Genomic DNA, 18,217 nt, shown 5'->3' on the forward strand with positions numbered 1-18,217 from the left:
CTCTATCTTTCATATGGAAAAATACATGCTTGATCTGGATATTGATGGAAAACCCTCCCTGTACCCCCCCAATGTACTGTAGTTATGCATAGATTTATAGTTACGTTACCCCTTTTACTATGTATATTGTATTTTCTTGTACTTTTTCAACACAAAAAATAAAAAAAAACTTGAATTTGAAAAATTAAATAAAAAAAATATAAAACCATAAATAAAGATTAAAAACCACAGCAAAGCTTTATTCCAGCAGATGAAAAAAACCTATGTCTATTAACATAAAATATGACAGAACTATATGTACAAATTGCTCTATAATAGAAGTTTTAACAAAAGAGTAAAGCAATGTATAAAGAGCTGGTGATAGTTACTGAATGGCAATTTACTGACATTATTGGACCCCCTGCACATTTTGTTTGCTGTCACTCCCTAAATGTCCACAATTTCATTGTTGTCCATATATTGCCGCAGGTTGCTGTACTTGGACTCTCCATCAGTTCTTAAATCACTTTCAAGCTTGTCCTTGTTCCCAGGATTCATCATGTGCGCTCCCCTCCCAGTGATATAAGACTTCAAGAACTTGAAAAACTAATAGAATAAGGTGATAAAAAGTGATCATTGATTAACACAATGTGATCATTTACTGAGACATTTCTTTTATTTGGGGAGAACAGATTATCCTATAATTAACATGAGGGGTTTTTTTGCCTTTCATAAGGTTTTTTTTTATGCATTTTTACCTAAAAATAAAATGATTTTTTTTCCCTGTAACTTAAAAGTGTCAAGTTATAACCATGCCAAGCGTGATTTTATCCTTACTGCACTGGTTTACAATAATGGGAAACCAATAAATTCTGAGTCTTAAAGAAGCCCTCCTGTTACCCTTTTTAATTAGTGATGAGCGAGCGTGTTCTGTTAACCCTTTCGGCGAACATGCTCGGGTGTTTTCCGAGTATCTTCGGCGTGCTCAAATGTTATGTTTGAGTCACTTCGTGCGCATAATTTGCGACTGTTTGACAGCTTTAGTACATGTGAGGAACGCCTAACAAACAGGCATTCCTCACATGTATGTAAGCTGTCAAACAGTCACAAATCATGCGCACGGAGTGACTAAAACATAACATTCGAGCACGCCGAAGATACTCGGAAAACACCCGAGCATGCTCGTAAATCTTGAGAAACGAGCATGCTAGCTCGTCACTATTTTTTACTTAAACATGTACTGTATAAGTGTATGTACAGTGCGTAAGTTCGTCAATATATTTGCCTTCCGCTGTCTTCTCCGGATCCAGCACCGTTCTGCTCCTCTTCTCAGTGACGTCACCACTCCTTAGGCTCTCCGAATTACACTGCGCTTTGTATGACTCAGAAGTGGCTTTTCTTTTACAATGTAAACCTGGGGGGTGACAGAAAGGCTCCATAGGCTTACATTGTAAAAGAGATTTCCAGCTCACACAGAGCACCGAGTGAGCTAGGTAGTCTGATGTGCGGTGACGTCACTGAGAAGAGGAGCGGAGCGGTGCTGGATACCAGAGAAGACGGTCTGCAGCAGCCAGGCAACCTCCTCATTCCTCGAGGGTGGGAGCTCCTGATTGATTGAAAGTATGGACCAGTGTCAGATCCGAACTGTGCGCTTTTAATGCTACTGTATTTGAGGTAGCTTTGCCTCTGCACCATTGGAAGTACTGTGGCTCTGGAGATAACAGTGTGCTGCAGACATCCCACCCAGCCTCTGAGCAGTGTTTACAAGCTCAATAGAAAGGAACTTGTAAGCACTGCACATTTTTGTCCGTCGCTGTTAGACTGCAGCTCTGGCCAGTCCCCAAGAAAATGTGATGTCAATATAGAAAAAAAATAGTGATTTTAAGAGAACGATACTAAATTTTAAGAAATAATAAATTGGAAAGTTGGTAATTTTTACAAGCTCTTTTCATTTATATCCACCTTTTGAAAATGGGAATAATCCTTTTTTTTTTTTAAAAAGTTATACTCTTTTCACTATCTATTATGTCCTGAGGTGGTACTACTGCACCCGATTAGGAAAGCCATAACAAATCATGCGCTAAATGCAACATGGTCCTATCCGGTAAAAGCCTGGAAAGAAGATACAGTGCCTTGAAAAAGTATTCATACCCCATGACCTTTTCCCCATTTTTTCATGTTACACCCACAAACTTGAAGGGGTGGTCTTGAGGTCAAATACATTTTATTGATGATGTCTCGAAAGCGCTGTGTAAATTAATGGCGCTATATAAGCGAGTAAAATAAATAAATCTAAATCCCCATCTATTTGATGTCATAATCTAAACTAATTATTAATATACTTGCATTAAACATTCCCTACCATTCTCTAGTTGCAGTCTAACAGCTATTGTTCTCTTTATTCCTTACTTCCTGTGTGATGACTGTTCCTGGGATACTCAAAGGAAGCGTCATCGGAGCAGGAGGCTGAGGCTGCGGTCACTGTCACAGCCCCTGCCCACTCCCTGAAATGAGGCGTCATCAGTGACATGGCGGGGCTATTGACTAAGGGGGGGTGGGTGGAGGGTGCCGGAAAACAAATGCATGTCACAATTTAAAAAATGTAAATTTGAAAATATTTAGAAAACCATGTATAATTTTCTTTACTCTTCACAAATACTTGCTACTTTGTGTTGATATATCATTTAAAATCCCAATAAAATGCAGTTAAGTTTGTGGGTGTAATGTGAAAAAATGTGGAGAAGTTCACGGCATATGAATATTATATCAAGCCACTGTGGCTGGCGATAGATTCTCTGTAATAATAGCAAATTGTACAATTGTGGGTTGTTGTTTTTTTTACATAAATAATTACATAATCATCAATAATAAAATACTATTTGATTCACATTAACTCCGTGCTCTCCTTTGAGCTCTACTTCGAGGTTTCCTTTTGGAATCCCCAAAAAACTGTATTCCAACAGAACAGAGCGCACTGTATGTGTGTGAACAGAGCCCAAGAAATATTCGGCTTGGTCTCTACAGGTTTTCAATCTCTGGATCTGAACAATAATGTTACTAATCACTGACAGCACTCAAAGATTTTAAAAATCAGGAAGAAATAAAGCATATGGCCCAATTCAATATTACATTTGTGCCTTTTTTTTTGGTCTATTTTTTTATATTTTACACCTGATTTTCATTTGCGCCTAACTTGCAGAACAGGTTGAAAACAAAATTAAAGACCATTTTTTACTTTCATGAACCGTGTGCTCCATTTTGAAGAATTTGGCGCAAAAAACTACAACTAATACCACAAACCAAAATAAGAGAAGTGATTTTTAAAAAAAGCTGCCAAATTGTATTTAATAAATTGCAGAACTCTTATACTTTATTCATATAAAACAGTGCTTTTCCCATAGTATAGATTGTATTACAAAGTAGCTGATTCCGGGGGACTGTTACTTGCAGCTTATGTTATATCTTATATTGTATCATAAGCAGTTTGTTTGATCATTTACATATCCAACCCAGTCATCCTCATCACCCTGATGGCTTCTCACTAAATACACATACATAGTGGTCTCTAACATCAGTTTTTGTCATTCAATTTGTATTAAACATAAAAGCATTATACATGTGTGAACAGTTAAGTAATACATAGAAAAATAAGTTTAAAGCCCCATTAACAATTTCAGTCTTTTGTCATCCTAGTTAATTATCTTAATTTTTATCTATTACATTATTTTCTGCCTTTTTAATTCTGTACACAACATTTTATTCTACACTATATCGATACAATGCATAATAAGTATATAAAAATGATTACCAAATCTCTGTTGTATGGATTCCCCAATGATTTCCATTCTCTCTCTTTGGAGGACTGAGCAGCTATGCTTACAATAAGTAGAGATAGTATGTAGACTGCTACGACATGGGTTTCTTTCATCCTGTTAAAATATAGAAGGTATACATAGATATGTACATTCAGTATATGACATGAAAGGCAGAGAAGTAGAAGACGTGTGGATTTCATCTGTGTAGTTCCCTGACTAATAGAGGAGAAACTCTTACCTTCTGAAAAGCAGCAGCTGTGCCTGTGTGTCCACCACTGCCTCCTTGTCATCCGCTCTACAGACTGACAGCCAGATCCACTGACTCAATTTATATGTCTTAACGACAATCCGCTTCCCACACTGAAGTTGTGTGCAGATGAGCAGGATCAGTTGACCTGCTTTGTTCACCCACAAATGGAGCAGCAATTAGAGCCCCTTTGAGAATATTTTTCATGAGTAAGAGAATGGAAAAAAAAATCATAAGCTCAGGAATAAAGCTAAGTTTTCTGAAATGTCTCATTTAATAAAACTTTGAGAGGCCACTCGTGTTTGGAGAGGTGCTCCACACTTACGTCATAGATGCTCTCTTCAGAGATGTCTTTAAAAAAAACCATAACATTAGAAGTGCTGTTATAATTTAATGATTTTGGCCATTTCATGGAAGAGAGATGTGTATTTTTAACTTTAACCCTTATTGTGCTACCACTGATGCCTATCCATAGAGACATTGTTGCATGTCCAATACTAGAATAAATCATATAGATGATTAGACTGATGATTTCCCCATACTATGTATGAAAAATAATGCTGAAACTAGAATTTGTTATGAATGTTTTTAGTGTATGCCATATATTACATTACAGTTATTTTATGCTTATGAGATTTGTTCATTTACATACCATTTATCTCCAAAAAGGTGAACTCTGTAGACGGAAGAGAAATGAGCAATGGCCATAGAGGAGGTATGAACGTTACAATGTTGTGATTGCAGCCATGATTGTAAGGCTTGGGGTGCTTGCACACTGTGCTTTGTCCCACATTCGTTGGTCCTGTTGGGGGTTACGTCCAAACCCACAGCAAAACATTATTCGGACGTATGCACCAACAGAGACAATGTGCGCTCTGCCGTGCTTCATTTTTCGGACATATACTGTATGTGTCCTGGAAGTGGACACTCAGAAGCTGTCTTCTGCTTCTGAGTATCCACCTCCAGTAGGTGTATACGCCCGAAAATGATGCATGAGAGAGCACACATTGACTCTGTCGGCACCATTATAGTCAATGGCCCCGTCGGTGCATACACCTGAATCCCATTTTGTGGGTGGGGTTCGAAAGTAAGCCCTGACGGGACCACTGAACAAAGCGCAGTGTAAAAGGGCCCTTACAGTAAATTATCTCCACATCATGGTCATTCCCACCTACAGTTGCAATCAAATATATTCAACCCATTGCATATTAGTTGTTGGTTTTTTTGTTGCAAACGTTGTCATGTTTGCAATACCTGAACAAAACTAATATAACAAGTGGTTTCTCCAAATTCAACACAAAAATTTCACTTTTCACTGCCGTCTCAGAATTATTCAATCCCCTGAAAAGAATCTGTCATAAGGACACACATTTGTTGCCCTCAGGTACAGTACAGACCAAAAGTTTGGACACACCTTCTCATTTAAAGATTTTTCTGTATTTTCATGACTATGAAAATTGTACATTCACACTGAAGGCATCAAAACTATGAATTAACACATGTGGAATTATATACTTAACAAAAAAGTGTGAAACAACAGAAAATATGTCTTATATTCTAGGTTCTTCAAAGTAGCCACCTTTTGCTTTGATCACTGCTTTGCACACTCTTGCCATCTTCTTGATGAGCTTCAAGAGGTAGTCACCGAAAATGGTTTTCACTTCACAGGTGTGCCCTGTCAGGTTTAATAAGTGGGATTTCTTGCCTTATAAATGGGGTTGGGACCATCAGTTGTGTTGTGCAGAAGTCTAGTGGATACACAGCTGATAGTCCTACTGAATAGACTGTTAGAATTTGTATTATGGCAAGAAAAAAGCAGCTAAGTAAAGAAAAACGAGTGGCCATCATTACTTTAAGAAATGAAGGTCAGTCAGTGCAAAAAATTGAGAAAATTTTGAAAGTGTCCCCAAGTGCAGTTGCAAAAACCATCAAGCGCTACAAAGAAACTGGCTCACATGAGGACCGCCCCAGGAAAGGAAGACCAAGAGTCACCTCTGCTTCTGAGGATAAGTTTATCCGAGTCACCAGCCTCAGAAATTACAGGTTAACAGCAGCTCAGATTAGAGACCAGGTCAATGCCACACAGAGTTCTAGCAGCAGACACATCTCTTCAACAACTGTTAAGAGGAGACTTTGTGCAGCAGGCCTTCATGGTAAAATAGCTGCTAGGAAACCACTGCTAAGGACAGGCAACAAGCAGAAGAGACTTGTTTGAGCTAAAGAACACAAGGAATGGACATTAGACCAGTGGAAATCTGTGCTTTTGTCTGATGAGTCCAAATTTGAGATCTTTGGTTCCAACCACCGTGTCTTTGTGCGATGCAGAAAAGGTGAACGGATGGACTCTACATGCTTGGTTCCCTCCGTGAAGCATGGAGGAGGAGGTGTGATGGTGTGGGGGTGCTTTGCTGGTGACACTATTGTGGATTTATTCAAAATTGAAGGCATACTGAATCAGCATGGCTACTACAGCATCTTGCAGCGGCATGCTATTCCATCCGGTTTGCGTTTAGTTGGACCATCATTTATTTTTCAACAGGACAATGACCCCAAACACACCTCCAGGCTGTGTAAGGGCTATTTGACCAAGAAGGAGAGTGATGGGGTGCTACGCCAGATGACCTGGCCTCCACAGTCACCAGACCTGAACCCAATCGAGATGGTTTGGGGTGAGCTGGACCGCAGAGTGAAGGCAAAAGGGCCAACAAGTGCTAAGCATCTCTGGGAACTCCTTCAAGATTGTTGGAAGACCATTTCCGGTGACTACCTCTTTAAGCTCATCAAGAGAATGCCAAGAGTGTGCAAAGCAGTCATCAAAGCAAAAGGTGGCTACTTTGAAGAACCTAGAATATAAGACATATTTTCAGTTATTTCACACTTTTTTGTTAAGTATATAATTCCACATGTGTTAATTCATAGTTTTGATGCCTTCAGTGTGAATGTACAATTTTCATAGTCATGAAAATACAGAAAAATCTTTAAATGAGAAGGTGTGTCCAAACTTTTGGTCTATACTGTACATCAAAGGCTTCATTAGTTATATCAGGTAATGCTTGAGATAAAACACATCTAATACCTGGATTGGCTAAGGATTTGTCAACTGTGTGTCACACTGTCACAGAATACTGGAGGTAGGGGGCCTAAGCTGACCCTAAGCTGGGGCCCTGACTAATCCCTCATCCTGGAGGTACTGTTAAAGGTACAGAGGTCCAGGCCGCCAGCGTAACCCCTACCTCCTGAGGATCCCTGCACCACAGTAATCTAGTCCTGAGAAGGACCCCGATCACAACAATTGGGAACCAGCGATAATATGCCCACACACAGTATTTAGACGAACGAGACAGTACAAGGGAAAAACCAAAACCACCTTGCATACAACTTCAACAAAACTACAACAGAGGGAACACCAACGGGAAAGGAGATAAATGATAAAGCGAGGAAAGGGAAATAACACTTTCAAATACACTTATCTCAGCAACTCCAAACACCACGATCCGCTCTGTAAGTCTGAATGAAAAGCTTTCACCGACACCTCACAAACAGACCTGCAGGAATATAAAGGAGTCTCACTAACGAAGCATTGATTGCAGCTGGGCGAGGCTGGACCTCAGCTAGCCCAGAGAGAGAGAGAATTAACTCCTTCACTGCCGAGAAAACACAAAGCACCAACAAGTCAGCTGCGAGAAGTCAGGCTGTGTACTCGTGACGATCTTCGTGGCAACACACCCGTGACAGTACCCCCCCTTCTACGAGGGGCCTCCGGACCCTCAGGGCCAGGTTTATCCGGGTGAGTCGTGTGGAAGGCCCGAACTAATCGGTCTGCGTTAATATCCGACGCAGGAACCCACATCCTCTCCTCAGGACCATACCCCTTCCAATGAACCAAGTACTGAAGGGACCGGCGATTAAAGCGTGAATCAATGACCCTCGATACCTGGAACTCCAAGTTACCATTGACAACCACAGGAGGGGGAGGTAAAGGTGACGGTACCACCGGCGCCACATACCTCTTAAGCAATGATCTGTGAAACACGTTGTGAATTTTAAACGTAGGGGGGAGGTCAAGACGGAATGCCACCGGATTAATAACAGAACTGATTCTGTACGGCCCGATGAACCTGGGACCCAGTTTCCAGGAGGGAACCTTAAGTTTAATATTCCTGGTAGACAACCATACCTGATCGTTCACACTTAGGTCCGGACCAGACACTCTCCTCCTATCAGCCATACGTTTGTATCGGTTCCCCATAGTATTCAGATTCTTCAGCACCCCTCTCCATACTGAAGCGAGAGATGAGGAAAATCGTTCCTCCTCCGGAACCCCCGAAGAGCCCCCCCTACTGAAAGTACAAAACTGGGGGTGAAAACCATATGCCCCAAAAAACGGGGACTTACCAGTGGACTCGCTTCGCCTATTATTGAGAGCAAACTCTGCCAGAGGTAGGAAAGAAGCCCAGTCCTCCTGGTTCTCTGACACAAAACACCGAAGATATGTCTCCAAGCTCTGGTTCATACGTTCCGTCTGACCATTGGTCTGAGGATGAAAAGCCGACGAGAATGACAAATGCATCCCCCGCCGTGCACAAAACGCCTTCCAGAACTTGGACACAAACTGAGACCCCCGATCAGACACCACCTCGGAGGGTACCCCGTGAAGCCTCACAATCTCCCCAATGAACACCTGCGCAAGAGTTTTAGCATTAGGGAGAGCCGGAAGAGCGATAAAATGTGCCATCTTGCTGAACCTGTCCACTACAACGAGTATGACCGTTTTACCCGAAGACGGAGGGAGGTCCGTAATAAAGTCCATAGACAGATGAGTCCAAGGACGCTCCGGGATCTTCAAAGGTAAGAGGGCCCCAGACGGACGGGTATGTGAGGTCTTAGAGCGCGCACAAACCCCACAGGACGCGACAAAAGTTACCACCTCTTTATGTAAGTTAGGCCACCAAAACCGACGCGAGAGGAGATCCACAGTTGCTTTACTCCCCGGGTGTCCTGCAAAAACTGAGTTATGGTGTGCCTCGATCACCTTTTGTCGCAACTGATCTGGAACGAACAGTCTCCCCGGAGGTCCAACAGGGGCGTCCCCCTGAGCCTCCAATATCTCCTCCTCCAGCTCAGAGCATACTGCCGAAACCACCACCCCCTCCTGAAGAACAGGAATCGGGTCGTCCGTATTCCCGGCCCCAGGGAAACTACGAGATAAGGCATCCGCCTTTACATTTTTAGACCCAGGACGATATGTAACGACGAAATTAAACCTGGTAAAAAACAATGACCACCTAGCTTGTCTGGGATTCAGACGTTTAGCGGACTCCAGATATAGCAGGTTCTTGTGATCGGTGATGACGGTGACCGGATGAACTGCCCCCTCCAAAAAATGGCGCCACTCCTCAAAAGCTAACTTAATGGCCAGGAGTTCCCTATTGCCGACATCGTAATTCCTCTCAGCGGACGACAATTTTTTAGAGAAAAAGGCGCACGGATGCCACTTACCAGGGGACGAACCCTGTGACAATACTGCTCCCACCCCTACCTCGGAAGCGTCTACCTCTACAAAGAATGGCTGAGACGCATCAGGTTGAATGAGTATGGGTGCCGAGGCAAAACATTTTTTCAAGGAGGAGAATGCTTGACAAGCCTTGTCAGACCACCTAGAAAAATCCGTCCCCTTTTTAGTCATGTCTGTGAGAGGCTTAACCACGGACGAGAAATTACGAATGAACTTCCGGTAATAGTTAGCAAACCCCAGGAAACGTTGTAGTGCCTTAAGATTCTCCGGCCGATCCCACTCAAGAACTGCCCGCACTTTCCCAGGGTCCATACGAAAACCGGACGCAGAAACCAGGAAGCCTAAAAACTGGAGTTCCTGTACGGCGAACACACACTTTTCCCACTTGGCATACAGTTTATTATCCCGCAAGATCTGTAACACCTGTCTAACATGCTCCTGATGAGACACCAGATCCGGCGAGTAAATTAAGATATCATCCAGATATATGACAACAAACTGTCCCACCAGGTGGCGAAAAATATCATTAACAAAGTGTTGAAACACCGCCGGGGCATTAGTCAGACCGAATGGCATGACAAGGTTCTCATAATGCCCCTCCGGAGTGTTAAAAGCCGTCTTCCACTCATCCCCCTCCTTCATCCTAATCAAATTGTACGCCCCCCTGAGATCCAACTTAGAGAACCATTTGGCGCCCACGATCTGATTAAAGAGATCGGGAATAAGTGGGAGCGGATACGGATCTCGGACCGTAATCCGATTAAGTTCACGGAAATCCAGGCAAGGGCGTAGGCCTCCATCTTTCTTCTTAACAAAGAAGAACCCCGCGGCCACCGGTGAAGATGAAGGTCTAATATGCCCCTTAGCCAGACTTTCAGAAATATAATCCTTCATGGCCTGCCTCTCAGGACCAGAAAGGTTATACAACCTAGCTTTAGGTAACTTGGCCTCAGGGAGCAGTTTTACAGAACAGTCATACTCGCGATGAGGAGGTAGTTCCTGACACCCATTCTCCGAGAATACATCCTCAAAGTCTGCCAGAAATGGAGGTAAGACCCAAGGAGTAACCGCACCGATGACCGTGTTCATGCAGTTTTTATTACAGAATTTACTCCATTGGCTTATCTCTCTGGTTTGCCAATTAATAACAGGGTTATGCTTAGCTAACCAAGGAAGGCCCAACACTATAGGAGTGGGAAGACCCTCCAACACGTAGCAAGACAACAGTTCTTTATGTATTGCCCCCACTTGAAGTTTTACGCCATGCACAGCTTGCAAAAAACTTCCCTGACCGAGAGGCCTGGCATCGATCGAGAATATGGGGATGGGTTTAGCCAACTCACTCAATCGCATACCTTGAACCCGGGCAAACCGAGCATCAACCAGATTAGCCCCGGCCCCACTATCCAGAAGAACAGATATCCTCTCAGTTCTCGTACCCACCACCACCTCCGCCGGTACGAGAAACTGAGACGAACCTAGGGACGAAATACCTACTCCCAGATTGCCGTCCACCACACAACCTGGGATCAACAGTTTTTTCGACGACTCTTTACTCAGCAAGGGGCGGGATGGACACCCCCCAATAAAATGTCCCTTTTTCCCGCAGAGGAAACACCTTCCTGTCTTATGGCGCACCACCGGTCCCCTTCCCCGAAATGATGTCCCTCCTAATTGCATAGGCTCCTCCGGACTGACCAGGGGAACCACCATATGAGGGGACCTTGTAAGAGGTGGAGACATTACAGGGGGTAGAGTTATCCCGCACCTCTCCCGAAGCCGTCTGTCAACGCGAATAGCAAGGGCCATAGCGGCTTCCAGTGACGCGGGAGAGTCATACTGTGCCAACACATCCTGTAATTTGTCGGATAAACCATGACAAAACTGGCTCCTAAGAGCCGGGTCATTCCACTGGGTGTCCGTGGCCCACCTACGGAACTCCGAACAGAATTCCTCCGCCGGACGATCTCCCTGCTGAATCCTACGTAACTTAGACTCAGCAAGGGAGATCCGATCTGGGTCATCATATACGAGTCCCAAAGCAGCGAAAAACCTATCCACTGACTGGAGAACTGGGGAGCTAGGGGGAAGAGAGAACGCCCAAGATTGTGGGTCCCCTTGTAGGAGCGAGATGACAATTCCCACCCTTTGTTCTTCACTGCCCGATGACCGAGGCCGCAGCCGAAAGTACAATTTGCATGCCTCCCGGAAAACAAAAAACTTGTCCCGCCCCCCAGTGAACCTGTCAGGGAGAGCTACTTTAGGTTCTGGTCCGGCTTGCTCCAGAGGATGCAAAACCTTGGACCTAACGTCCGCCAGCCCCATGGACAAACTCTGCAACTGCTGAGCTAGACCGGCTACTGGATCCATGGTAGCTGGAGAAAAACTAAGTTGGTCGGTGAAAATGTCACACTGTCACAGAATACTGGAGGTAGGGGGCCTAAGCTGACCCTAAGCTGGGGCCCTGACTAATCCCTCATCCTGGAGGTACTGTTAAAGGTACAGAGGTCCAGGCCGCCAGCATAACCCCTACCTCCTGAGGATCCCTGCACCACAGTAATCTAGTCCTGAGAAGGACCCCGATCACAACAATTGGGAACCAGCGATAATATGCCCACACACAGTATTTAGACGAACGAGACAGTACAAGGGAAAAACCAAAACCACCTTGCATACAACTTCAACAAAACTACAACAGAGGGAACACCAACGGGAAAGGAGATAAATGATAAAGCGAGGAAAGGGAAATAACACTTTCAAATACACTTATCTCAGCAACTCCAAACACCACGATCCGCTCTGTAAGTCTGAATGAAAAGCTTTCACCGACACCTCACAAACAGACCTGCAGGAATATAAAGGAGTCTCACTAACGAAGCATTGATTGCAGCTGGGCGAGGCTGGACCTCAGCTAGCCCAGAGAGAGAGAGAATTAACTCCTTCACTGCCGAGAAAACACAAAGCACCAACAAGTCAGCTGCGAGAAGTCAGGCTGTGTACTCGTGACGATCTTCGTGGCAACACACCCGTGACACTGTGATACTTAATTGCATTCTAGCAATATGGCAAGACAGTAGTCTAAAAAGTTAAAGGGGTTTTGCAAGACTTGATTAAATGGTTTTAAAATAATTATTAAACTAAGGCTTATTCATACTTCAGAACCCCTGTGGATACAATGCAAGCGGTTCTGGAGGTCACCTCCGGAAGCAATGTCTGCTCTGTTAAGAAGTTAACAAGCTACCAAAGGTTTCAGCAATCATATGACAATAGGTGGCTGATACCAGAGGTATAGCAAATGGCATCTGCAGACAGGAGCTATGGATGAGCGTGCGTCAGCACCCTGCACTGACAGTAGGTGATCGACACTGAGCTCCATGAGTTTCGAGGTACCTGATTCATTAAGAGGCGCAATGTGGAATGTATCTCCATGTTCACCTCACAACAAATCTTACTCCAGTTGCGGACTATAGTACGCTTTGTGGCGTACAGAACGCCATCACTCCTCATGAATATGACGAGCAGGGGTCTCCATGCCCCCACTCGTCCCACTTTGTTGGAGCTGGGTGAAAATGGTGTGACAATGCCAAATGTTGTAATATTTTTACATAGTCTAAAGTTTTACAACTTTTCAAAGCTTTTTACACTAGTTTTCTAGTGTGAAAGCTTTGCTGAATTTGGGCCTTTATGTTGTCTCCCTGAGAAATACTTGTATTCGCCACAGAAAACTTATTCTGGAGCTTCTCTTCTAATAACTGTACAGTACTATTCTTCTGTTGTTCCTTTAAAGAAATTTTTAAATAGACAGCGTGTTACTATTCTTCTTGTCTCCGCACAGTCTGGAAAGTTACAATAACTCCTGCTAGGGATAACATTGTGAATACTTCTACATTTTTTCACGTTACAGCACAAGCCTAAATGTTTTTTTATTGGGATTTTATGTAATAAGCCAACACAAAGTAGCAAGTATTTGTGAAGTGTAAAGGAAATGACACATGGTTTTCTAATTATTTTAAAAATATAAATCTGAAAATGTTGTGTGTATTCCGCCCCCCCTGAGTCAATACTTTGTAGGACCACCTTTCTCCGCAATTACTGCTGCAATTCTTTTGGGGTATGTCTCTAACAGCTTTGCACATCTAGAGACTGGCATTTTTCCCCATTTTTGTTTGCAAACTAGCTCTAGTTCAGTGAGATTGGGTGGAGACATCTGTGAATAGCAATTTTCAAGTCTTGCCACAGATTCTCAATGAGATTTAGGTCTGGATTATGATTGGACCATTCACACACATGACTATGCTTTGATCTCCCCATTCCATTGTAGCTCTGACAGTATGTTTAGGGTTGTTGTCCTGCTGGAAGGTAAACCAGCATCAAGTCTTTTGCAGCTTCTAACAGGTTTTCTTCCAGGATTGCCCAGTATTTAGCACCATCCATCTTCCCATCAACTATGACCAGCTTCCCTGTCACTGCTAAAGAGCACTATCCACACAGCATGATGCTGCCACCACCATGTTTGACAGTGGGGATGGTGTTTTCAGGGTGATGTGCAGTTAGTTTTCTGCCACATGTAGCACTTTGCATTTAGCCCAAAAAGTTCTACTTTGGTCTCATCTGACCTGAGCAGCTTCTTCCACAGTGCAATGAATAATGTAACAATGAAACCCAAAAAAACAATGGCAGAATAATTTTTTTTTTACTATTTACAGTAATCCCACTTGGAATTTTTTCAGTTTTTCAGAATATTATATGATAAAATAGATGGTGTAATTCAAAACTAAAAACTTGTCCCACAAAAAAAAAACCTGCATATGGCTTTATATCAACTGAAAAATAAAAAGTTATAGCTATGAGGAAAAAGGGGAGGGATAAATGTAAGCTTAAAAAATGAAAACTGGCTGAAGTGGTAAGGCATTGATATATAATAAAATACATTTCTAAGACCTTATTTTTTTATTTATTTTTTGCCTGGGGTAAAGGCATTTTGTGTTTTTTATTTCACTATTTGGTTTCATTTGCGTGTATTTTGATATATTACTGTCTATATTTAAATGATTATAATGATCTAGAAAAAATACTGTTAAAAATTGTAAAAAAAAAAAAAAAAAAAGTAAAATAAATATTAGTGAAATATAATATTTTTATATGTATTTAGTATTATAGGGTGTTGTACTCACTCAGCCACGTTAGCGATAGGCACAGGATACTGTTTTTTTAAAAACGTCCAAGGCAGGTTTATTCTGTTATCACATTATCTATCAAATGGGATCAAGACTGAAATTACAATGGTCATTTCCCAAAAAATATGAGCCCTGATAAACTATGAATAGCACACTGTACTTGTATTCTAGCACAAAGGTCTAACATGGTTCCTTGGATTAATAGTGTGACTTTTCTATATAATGATGACAAAGTTGGCAAGAAAGAGGTCACTTTTGTAAGTCTTTAGCTGTCACGTAAGATAAAGAAGGAGATTGGCAGCCTCTTGTGGTCAACAAAGCAAGAAGACTTGTAATAACTGATAAATTACACTGAATTGCGGTTCATTCACAAAAATGGATGAATTGAATTTTATAATGGAAATTGTACAATACTTCTTTAGACCATGGTGACATTTTATACATGGTTAGTGGACTTCTGAGTAAAGTGAAGTAATAAAATAATTCCATGGCAGCAATTACATAAGTACCTATTTAGTTTGTTCCGTGAACAAAAAATGTTTCCTGAGGTCAAACAAAATTAGATCTATTTCTAAGAAACCAGCAATTCAAAGCTAACTTTTGCATTCGTTTTAGAAAAATAGAGATAAAAGATAAGCTAGGTGTAGCATATGTCAATGCAGGTAAAATGGTAGGCGTGGGTTCAGGAGGCTGTACGGAGGCAACCAGAGGCCTAATGTTCTATGCATTCTGTGTGGCTGATATTTTTCCCTAGAAGCAATGTAGCAATTTTGAATACATTTTCCCTTTATCTCTGTTACTGTATATAATATGTGTGTAATATATGTATATAGATTGATTATACTGTATATAATCCAATACTTATATACAGAGAGAGACAGACTTACACAAAATTGCTACATTGTTTCTATGGAAAGTATCTGCAACACGGAATGCCTATACGGAAATATCTTACTACATAAAGAGCTTAATGTTGAGGTGAGTCCGAGAAAAACATCAGCTGACATTGGAGCGATGACTCTGTTGTTGTAGATGACGACGATGAAAGGAACATTTTCCTATTGAATTTTTAAATAGCTTAACCCCATCAGGCATGCCAAGTCATTGCCTTAGACTTAAGGTGGACAGTATTATTATGTTGTTGAGAAATTTGAATACAAAACGAGGACTCTGCAATGGTACACAAATAGTCTTAACCCCTTAACGACCTTGGGTTTTTGCGTTTTCATTTTTTGTTCCCCTTCTTCCTAGAGCCAGAACTTTTTTATCTTTCATTCAGTATGGCCATGTGAGGGCTTATTTTTTGCGGGACGATTTGTACTTTTGAACGACACCATTGGTTTTATCATATCTTGTGCTGGAAAACGGGAAAAAAATTCCAAGTGCGGTGAAATTGCAAAAAAAATCCAATTCCACAGTTGTTTTTTGGGTTCTTTTTTACCATGTTCACTGATTGCTAAAACTGACCTGTCATTATTATTCTCCAGGTGATTACGAGTTCGAAGACACCAAACATGTGTAGGTTATTTTTTATTTAAGTGGTGAAAAAAAAAATCCAAAGTTTGCTTAAAAAAAAACAAATGGCGTCATTTTCCGAGACCAATAGCATCTCCATTTTTCGGGATCTGTGGCCGGTTGAGGGCTTATTTTTTGCGAGTCGAGCTGACGTTTTTATTGATATCATTTAGGGGTAGATATGATGTTTTGATCGCCCGTTATTGCATTTTATTGCAATGTTGCGGCGACCAAAAAAACGTAATTCCGGCGTTTAAAATTTTTTTCTCGTTACTCTGTTTACAGATCGGATTAATTCTTTTTTTATATTGATAGATCGGGCAATTCTGAACGCAGCGATACCAAATACGTGTATGTGGGTTTTTTTATTATTATTTTATTTTGAATGGGGCAAAAGGGGGGTGATTTAAACTTTTATATATTTTTATATTTTTTAAATATTTTTAAAAACCTTTTTTTACACTTACTGCTTACTTCAATAGTCTCCATAGGAGACTAGAAGCAGCAGTTGTCTGATTGCTTCTACTGCATACAGGCGAGGAGCAGATCGCCTGTATGCAGTAGGAATGCTCATGTGCTATGAGCGCCGACCACTGGGTGGCGCTCATAGCAATTGAGACATGACAACCACAGGGGTCTGCTGCAGACCCTGGGTTGTCATGCCCACCCATCTGTGACCCGCGATCATGTGACGGGGTCACCGATGGGTGGGGCCAATGCCGCACTTCCGGCGCGGCGATGTTAAATGCCACTGTCAGAGATTGACAGCGTCATTTAACTGGTTAACAGCCACGGGTGGATCGCGATTCCACCCGCGGCTGTTGCGGGCACATGTTAGCTGTAAGAATCAGCTGACATGTGCCCGGTTCAGTGCGGGCTCAGCGCCGGAGCCCCGCTGAATTGGCCTTTCCGGCATGGTGCGTACTATTACTGACCAGGTCGGAAAGGGGTTAACATCATTGAATAGAAATGTTCTTGAGGCAGAGATTTTAACAGGATCAGCTGAATTCCACACAATCTGCCCTGGGCAATTCACTTTTTAAATTGGTGAACGTCTCTGTAATCTTCTAAATTTTATTTTTGTTTTCCTTAATGCCATTTACTAATTTATTAATTAAGACAACTTTGCTGTTTATCGTGTAAAAAGGCTGAAAGTAGATAGACATGGGTAAATTTGAGTTAGTTTTTATTATGTAGAGCACACTTTTCTAGCTTCCAAAGCATATTTGTTTCGGAACTGCTAGTATAGATATATTTTAACAAGACCAGGGAAAAAGGGTTTGACCCAATCCAGGTGTTTGTGATGACAGTGGCTAATCACCTGCAATGCTCAGGTATGGTAAAAAGAGAGTCTACAAGGTGAGGTTACTCTCTTTTCTCCCGGAAAACTCCTGTGAGTAAAGTAATTTGTTGGTTAGAAGCTGTGCACTAGGCCTAGCTCTGGTGAGTCAGGACTTTGTTTAGTTAGTAGCTTGCCAGTCTAGGATTTATTATGTATTTTGTTTTGCTGTTGTCCTGCTACAGTTTGACCACTAGTGGCTGCTATTGTTAACCTTACTAATTGTGCTGTAATCCCACCTCTTACCACTGGAGGCTGCTGTTGTGTTCTGCAATTGCTCTTTACTAATATGGCAGATTATGAACCTGTGGGATCCATCTTGTTTCCTGTTTGGGCCTACTTAAAGCCGCATGGATCTCTCACTCATTACTTGAGTATTGTGTTAGCTTAGTTCTAGTCTCCAGCTCCTGAACATTCTTACCCAGACTATTCTCACCTATCTACGGATTGTTTCCTACAACTCCTTTTGCTAACTCCAAAAACTTCTACTACCGCTTGCTGTTCCTGCTCGTGCTTCTTCAGCTGCTGGTTTCCAGCAGTACTATGCCAGTATCGTAACACTACTCTGCCTGGTGTGAACTGTGCCTTGGAGTGCCTGAAGCAATTGTCTAGCAAATGAGATGGCAATCC

General features: G+C 42.1%; 1 protein-coding gene and 1 long non-coding RNA gene across 3 annotated transcripts in view; one reads left to right on the plus strand and one right to left on the minus strand.

Moving 5' to 3' along the window:
- The window catches only part of BTD (biotinidase), an 81,255-nt gene that overhangs the window by 9,420 nt on the left and 53,618 nt on the right, over positions 1–18,217 (plus strand). The window contains exon 2 of one of the 2 annotated variants that reach the window (XM_073677932.1): positions 469–598. The exons of the other annotated variant lie outside the window; for it this stretch is intronic. The gene's annotated coding sequence lies outside the window, so the exon portion shown is untranslated. The remainder of the gene's footprint in view (positions 1–468; positions 599–18,217) is intronic. 2 annotated transcript variants of the gene reach the window in all.
- Positions 256–4,296, minus strand: LOC141265181 (uncharacterized). Its single transcript, XR_012320061.1, has 3 exons — positions 4,033–4,296; positions 3,788–3,908; positions 256–585 (listed from the first exon to the last, which is right to left on the minus strand). It is a non-coding gene; the product is annotated as an uncharacterized lncRNA (long non-coding RNA).

This window comes from Phyllobates terribilis, unplaced genomic scaffold (assembly GCF_046119375.1).
Source record: "Phyllobates terribilis strain yellow unplaced genomic scaffold, ASM4611937v1 Scaffold_4__5_contigs__length_816908805, whole genome shotgun sequence".
In the NCBI taxonomy this organism is placed as follows: domain Eukaryota; kingdom Metazoa; phylum Chordata; class Amphibia; order Anura; family Dendrobatidae; genus Phyllobates; species Phyllobates terribilis.